The following is a 6,859-nucleotide window of genomic DNA, read 5'->3' as shown; positions in this document are numbered from 1 at the left end:
CTGAGCACTAGCTTGATGACCAGGGGCATAACTAAAAACCACAATGCAAATACTGCCCCCCAAATAGCTTATTGGGGCCATCTTAGCCCCAAACAACTTCCATGTGCCATTTTTGCCTTCATATAGCACATTAATGCCATCTTTGTCCCGAAACAGGTTGTCAGTGCCCCCAAGCAGTCTGTCTGTGCCATCTTTGACACCAAACAGCTTGTCAGCACCTTGTTTGCCACCATACAGCTTGTTAGTTGCCCCAAATAACCAGCCTGTGCCATCTTTGCCCCCAAACAACCTGCTTGCGCCATCTTTGCCCTTTAACAGCCTGCCTGTGCCACACATTTATACATACAGTACATTTTCATTCTAACGTACATACATACATTCTACCTCCTACTCACTCACTAGCTCATTTCCTCTCTCTTGGACCCTCTTATCTCACCTGCAGCTTTCTCTCTGGTGCTTGCCTTTACTGCGGGGTCACCTAACGTGACTCTGCTGCATTCCTACTACAGAGTACTGGCAAAAGTTCATGTGTTTTTGCAACACAAACACTTCTGTTAGTAACTCCCACATATTTTAGGTCTGTGGGCCACATTATCAGGGTCTATATTTTGTACTGAACTGCAAAGCATTGGATTTGAGAGAAGTGGCAGATCTGCTTTAAATAATATGATCTGTTTCTTAGCCTAGTGTTCATAAGGTTATATTGCACTTCACTTTACTACACTGGACAACAATGCTCTAGATTAAGCACTCCTTTTTCTTCTTTCATCTTTCAAGTTTTGAACTGAACAGTGTTTTAAACTTATACTTTACATATATGGTATGTAATCATATGTACTGTAAAATGTGGACACCCAATCTATGTATGTGGCCCTCTTTGTTATTCTAAAAAAGAGAAAAATGTACTTTAAAAATGAGTAATTTTAAAAAAGTAATGATTATGTAAATGTAAAATGTTCATTGAAAGGACGTTACATTTTGTCTTAAGAAACAAAGAATGTTGATCTTTTTTGTGTTTGATTGTGATGAGGGATAATTTATTAAATGAAAACAAATATATATTTGCAAATGTAAAAACATTCAGGGCTTTGATAAAATGTTGCCTATAATATCATGTGCATGTGAATGTGTGTATATTTTTATTGTAAAAGGTTTGAATACTTTAAAATGATCTTTCATATAGGTGAATGTAATCTAGGTGGTATTGTACAATCTGTGATTAGGACACCTGGTAGCCTGGTTGGTTGAAATGTCTTTTGTTTGTTTTTTTCTTGCCAGAAAGTTATATTGCTAAAATAAATTATCATATTACTTTATTTTCTTATAATAAAGAGTTTTTTAAAAAATAATATTTTTAACCTTTTTTAAATATAGGGGGTCTAAAGTTTTATAAAACCTGGTTGAATGTGACTTCCTGTACAAAGTTATGAAACAGCCAAAAATTAAAGACACTACTGAGCAAAAGTTGTCTGGATTGCAGTTTTTATTTAATGCCTTTTATGTAATTGGTGGGCTATAGGAGGTAGAAAAGTACATGAGTTGTATAAACAATAAAAATAAAACTAAAAAAAGAATAACAATGTTCCTAAAAGTTTAAGTATGGTACTACATTAGTGTAAATGCAACACTATTATGCCCGGGACACAGTATTGGGATGCAAGATACTGGGCCATTACTGGGTTGTTCTCACTATACTAAGAGCCAGAACGTGATGACCATACGAGAAAACTCTGATCCTCTGGGTCAGGGCGCTAAATTATCGGAAACGTCTAAATTAAAAGTGGATATACAGGATAAACCTGTAAAACGCTCCATAGTCTGCATTCCCATTCCATGTCTCAGCCGTTTCACCAGGAAGTGGTTGTTACGAGAGGTGAAATGTGTGGTTTAGAGGCTGTTACAGGTTTGGGGAAACCTGTATTTCTGTATTTAATTCAGAGTGTGGCAATATGAAGCAAGAAATTAACTCTCATACAACATATGATAAAATACTTTTTTAAGCAATCTAATCCCTGCTAAGTTAGTGCAGGGTATTTATGGTTTATTTTTTTTGTTTGATTAAAAGTTATATTTTAAATATTACAGGGACAACTGTTTTTTATTGTTGTTTGTAAGGTCATCAGTGATGCACATTTTACCGTTCAATAGGAAATGTTTTAGTTTATGCTCTCATACATACTTACCATGGGAGCAGTCATCTAGTCTGTTTGACTATTTTCTAGGGCTGAAACAACTAATTGATAAAATCGATAATAATCGATAATGAAAATCGTTGTCAACGATTTTCATTATCGATTAATCGAATAGATTTTTATCGATTATAAAAAGGGGTTTTTTTCAGAGCAAATGCTCTGAAAAACTCCTCTCCTTATATTATATAATATAATACGTTTTTTGGTTTGGTCACCAACCACCAGTAAACGCAGCTTACTGGATATAAAAGTTTTTATATTTCTTAAAACAAATATTTGTTGTTTTTTTTTAAAAAAAGCAGACCTGACTAGGCAACAAAACATAAGACAGACAGTTTTAATGAATAAATGAACAACTATGTAGGATGACAGCTCCTCTTTAATTAACAGATTGTATAAATAAATCACTCTCATATGTTTAAATAAAATAATCTAAAAATAAAACCAAACAATATGTTTCTGTAGCAATAAATAGAAGGGTGTTATTTGCATTTTAAAGCTATTTCTTGGTAAATCAAAATTGGCCTTTCGTTTTTATGAACTGAATCTCACTTGTGAAATTGAATCAGCTACTTTACCGATCACTTTTTAATATTTTATTGTATATATATATATTGTATTTTACACTAGATTGCTTAAATAATTATTAATCGTTTATCTAATCAGTTATATTTAGCTGACACCATTCAGAATGTATACACAATGAACATGGAAGGGGTTAATGGTTATTCATTTTCATAATTTATTTTATTTTTCTAAGAACAGTTGTAATTCTATTTGTTATGGTCTTTTGCAACATCATAAACTGGCACGGACAAACCATATTAACCTAAATTTACATAATGTAACAAGTGACCTTCCAAACCCTTGCGTTCTAATGCCTAATATTATTTGGGGAACAACATTCCTTAGTTGAGTAGCCTTGCCTCCTACAGGCTGAAAGCAGCCAGCCCTCTCCTGTCCTTGATGTCTGTGTTAATCTACAGAGCCAGCAGTGTCCAGAAAGGTGGTCGTACAGTTGGTATTCAATGTAATAAAGGGAGCTGTAAGCGTATTTGTTCAGCTTGCAATTGGGCATATTTTAGCATTTTTACTTTGCATTATGGTGGGCCAACCGTAGTGAGCTTCTCTAGTGAGCTAGGGTTGGCCCACCATAGTTACACCCCCTCCCTCCTTAGGGTCTTTATTATGTATAGTAGAAACAGCAACTCTCCTGCACACAATAACTCCAAAAGCAGTAAAGTATTTATGTTCCATGTTGCCTTTGGCCCGACCCAAAACACTCATACCGCCCCCCATAGGCTCACCTCCATGGCCTTTGTCCTTACTGCATACCCTAGTGTTCCCCCTCAGAAGGATGCATACTGCCGGGCGCAGCATACTTGGCTAAGCACAGTATGTACCACTGTTAATATGTAACTGAATACAGCAAATGCTTAAAGTGAATAAACAGATAATATAGCCTAGTTGTATAGCCTCGGTATATGATAAGATGTGTGTAAAATGTTGTTATGCTAATGAGGGATATGTAACAACAAAACTCAGATGCCCGTTGTAGGTAAGCTGGTGTAGATTTATTACAGGTTTAAAACAGCAGAGATATGTAAATAACCATTGTTCAGAGAGAGACTACCAAATTCTAACTGCCTCAACTGAAGCTAGATATGGTATAAATATCATCACACAGTACTGCTATGTGACAGAAAGACTGCTATATACAGCATGCACTTCACTAAGGCTCGAGTCTTGGTCAGATAACAACTTTCTGGACAGCGTGTCTGCAATTGGAATGTCTTTGCCTGGTTGGAGTGATAGTGAAGCTTGGTTTGCCATTGGTTTGCGCATGACGGACTCTGGCTTATGGTCACTTTCCATGAGGTTACAATACACCATAGATGTATTGATGAAAACACTTACAGCCAAACAGTATTGGAAAAAGCTCTTTTTTTAATTTGCATATAGTTAATTTCACTTTCAGTGTGTGATTTTGATGCATACGTGATTTTCCATCTTGAAACACTACCGCTTCAAGTCCCTACTTGGATCTGTCTAATACCATGTTTCCCCGAAAATAAGACACTGTCTTATATTTATTTTTCCTCAAGAAGACACACTATGGCTTATTTTCAGGGGATGTCTTATTTTTATTAAGTATGGTACAACAATCTGCATTTATTCAAATATACTCATCTTGTCTGGAGGTACAGATACTCAGGAAAAGCAGAGATAGGCCAGCAAAGCTGATGTGTAAGGGCTGGCTTATTTATCAGGGATCCAGTGAGAACTGGGTCCAATCTGCACAGTGGAGCTGGGATGATCTCTCTGGGCTCAGTAGCAGACTGCTTGCTGAAGCTTTTCCCCTATCCCCTGGTGTTTGTGTGGGGTGAGAGAGACCCACAGACTGTTGCCGGTCAGTGCTGGGGAGCAGCAGCTTTACTGGTGTTTGTGGGGGGTGAGAGAGACCCACAGACTGTTGCTGGTTGGTGCTGGGGGAGAGAAACCCACAGTGCCGAGTAAAACAGCAGCCACAGCTTTACTTCTTCCCCCTGCTCCTCACTTCACTGAGGAGACGTTTACTTTCACTTTCTATGTCTCCTCCCTCTATGCCTCACTGCATAGCCACGCCTATCACTATGTCTTATTTTCGGGGTATGGCTTATATTGAGCAAATGCTTAGAAATCCTGCTACGGCTTATTTTATGGGTATGTCTTATTTTCTGGGAAACACGGTACTAATCCTGTCTCACATGTGGGCAGCTCTTTTATTTTGTTGAAAGCTTCGTCTTGCTGTGTGTCCAAAACAAATTCACTTGATTCCTTTAGAAGTTGCCACAACAGTGAGGTGACGTTAGAAAGGTTGGGTGCAAATTCTGAGAGGTAGTTGATCACGCCTAGTATTGTCTCAAGGTCACCTTTGTCTTTCGGTGGCACCATTTTTCTCACAGTAGTGATTTTAGCAGGCTCAGATTTTATTCTGTCAGTTTTCATTAGTTACTACTACATAATTGCATTGCTTCCATGTAGCTTCCTTTATGTGGTGAGTTTTTTCTTCATTTTGTCATAATTCCAATATTCTGCTGTAACATGCATTAACATTAATATTATATACTGTCTAATCAGGGTCCGCCAACATGTAGCTGGTGAGTTGGTAGTAGCTCTCCTGGAGGGGGGTGGTGTATATAGTTATTTTAGAATAACTCATCCTCAGGGGGAAAAAAACGGACGCCTGATTTAAAAGTGCTTAAATGGTGTCTTTGAAAACCCACCCCCAGGACGCACTGTGACTGCTCCGCAGAGCATTCCAAATATCCATGGGGTGTCTAGTTTAAAAAGATGTATGGTTTGATGGGGTAAATCAAATTGGTCGTGTTCAACGATGTCCTGGGTAGGACACAAACTGACCAGGGAAATAGGCAGGTGAGTAAATGTTATAAGTAGGGGGAGGGGTGGCACAGGCAGACTACTTAAGGGACAGGGATGGTACAGGCAGGCTACTTAAGGGGCAGAGCTGGCACAAGCAGGCTGCTTTAGAGGCAGGGGATGCAGAGGCAAGTTGTTTCACATCAATGTCTGGCTTAGTATATAGTGATGGGGGTGGCAGTGGATGTAATATACTTGGATTTTTCCAAGGCGTTTGACACGTTTCCACACAATAGGTTAGTATTCAAACGGAAAGAAATTGGTCCAGATGCAAATTCTTGTTCTTGGGTTGAACATTGGCTTAGTGATACAGTGTGCAGTTATAAATGGTAAATCTTCAAGCTGGACAAAAACTGGTAAGTGGTGTTCCTCAGGGTTCTGTTCTGGGACCAGTTTTATCAACATATTTATAAATGACCTTGCAATAGGCGTTGTAAGTCACAGGGCCGGACTGGCCCACCGGGATACCGGGAAATTTCCCGGTGGGCCGGAAGGTCCGGGGGCTGGGCAGCCATGAAGACAGCCGCTGAGCTGCCCCCCAGGCTGCCCGAAATCTAATCAAAGCGGCCGCTGGGTGCTGATGCGGCAGGCCGCCCGGCCAGCATCAGCACCCAGCAGCCGTGTGCGATGGCCGTCTAGTGATGGGAGCAGTGTGAGGGGTGAAAGCTCCGCCCCCTCGCACTGACCTTTCACCCCTCACGCTGCTCCCATCACTATGCGGCCATCAGATTGCTGGGAATGTAATCTAAACGGCCGATGCGTGCTGATGCCGCCGCCCGCCTCTGCTTTAATACTTTTTTTTTTACTTTATATGGCAAGCCGATCCAGCTTGCCATATAAATAATAAAAAAAAAAAGTGTTAAAGTAGCTCCGGCCGGCGGCATCAGCACGCACCGGCCGTTTAGATTACATTCCCAGCAGCCTGATGGCTGCATAGTGATGGGAGCAGCGTGAGGTGGAAGCTCCGCCCCCTCGCGCTCAGACTGCTGCAGCACCGGATGTCAGGTCAGTGGCATCCTGTCAGCATAGAGGAGAACAGTGTGCAGCTGCCAAGAAATCAAGAGAAGTAGAAGGTGAGTAAAATAATGTATTGTTTGTACTGTATGTTTTTTGTATTTGTTAAGAACAAAAAAAATCGGCATGTGTGTGTATGTAAGTGTGTCCCCCTATATGCCACTCTGCCTCAGAAATGCCTTATACCCCCCTATATGCCACTCTGTCCCATGATATGCCTTTAACCCCCTATA

The sequence above is a fragment of the Spea bombifrons genome, chromosome 1 (genome assembly GCF_027358695.1).
Source record: "Spea bombifrons isolate aSpeBom1 chromosome 1, aSpeBom1.2.pri, whole genome shotgun sequence".
Lineage (NCBI taxonomy): Eukaryota > Metazoa > Chordata > Amphibia > Anura > Pelobatidae > Spea > Spea bombifrons.
This window is presented reverse-complemented; position numbering follows the sequence as displayed.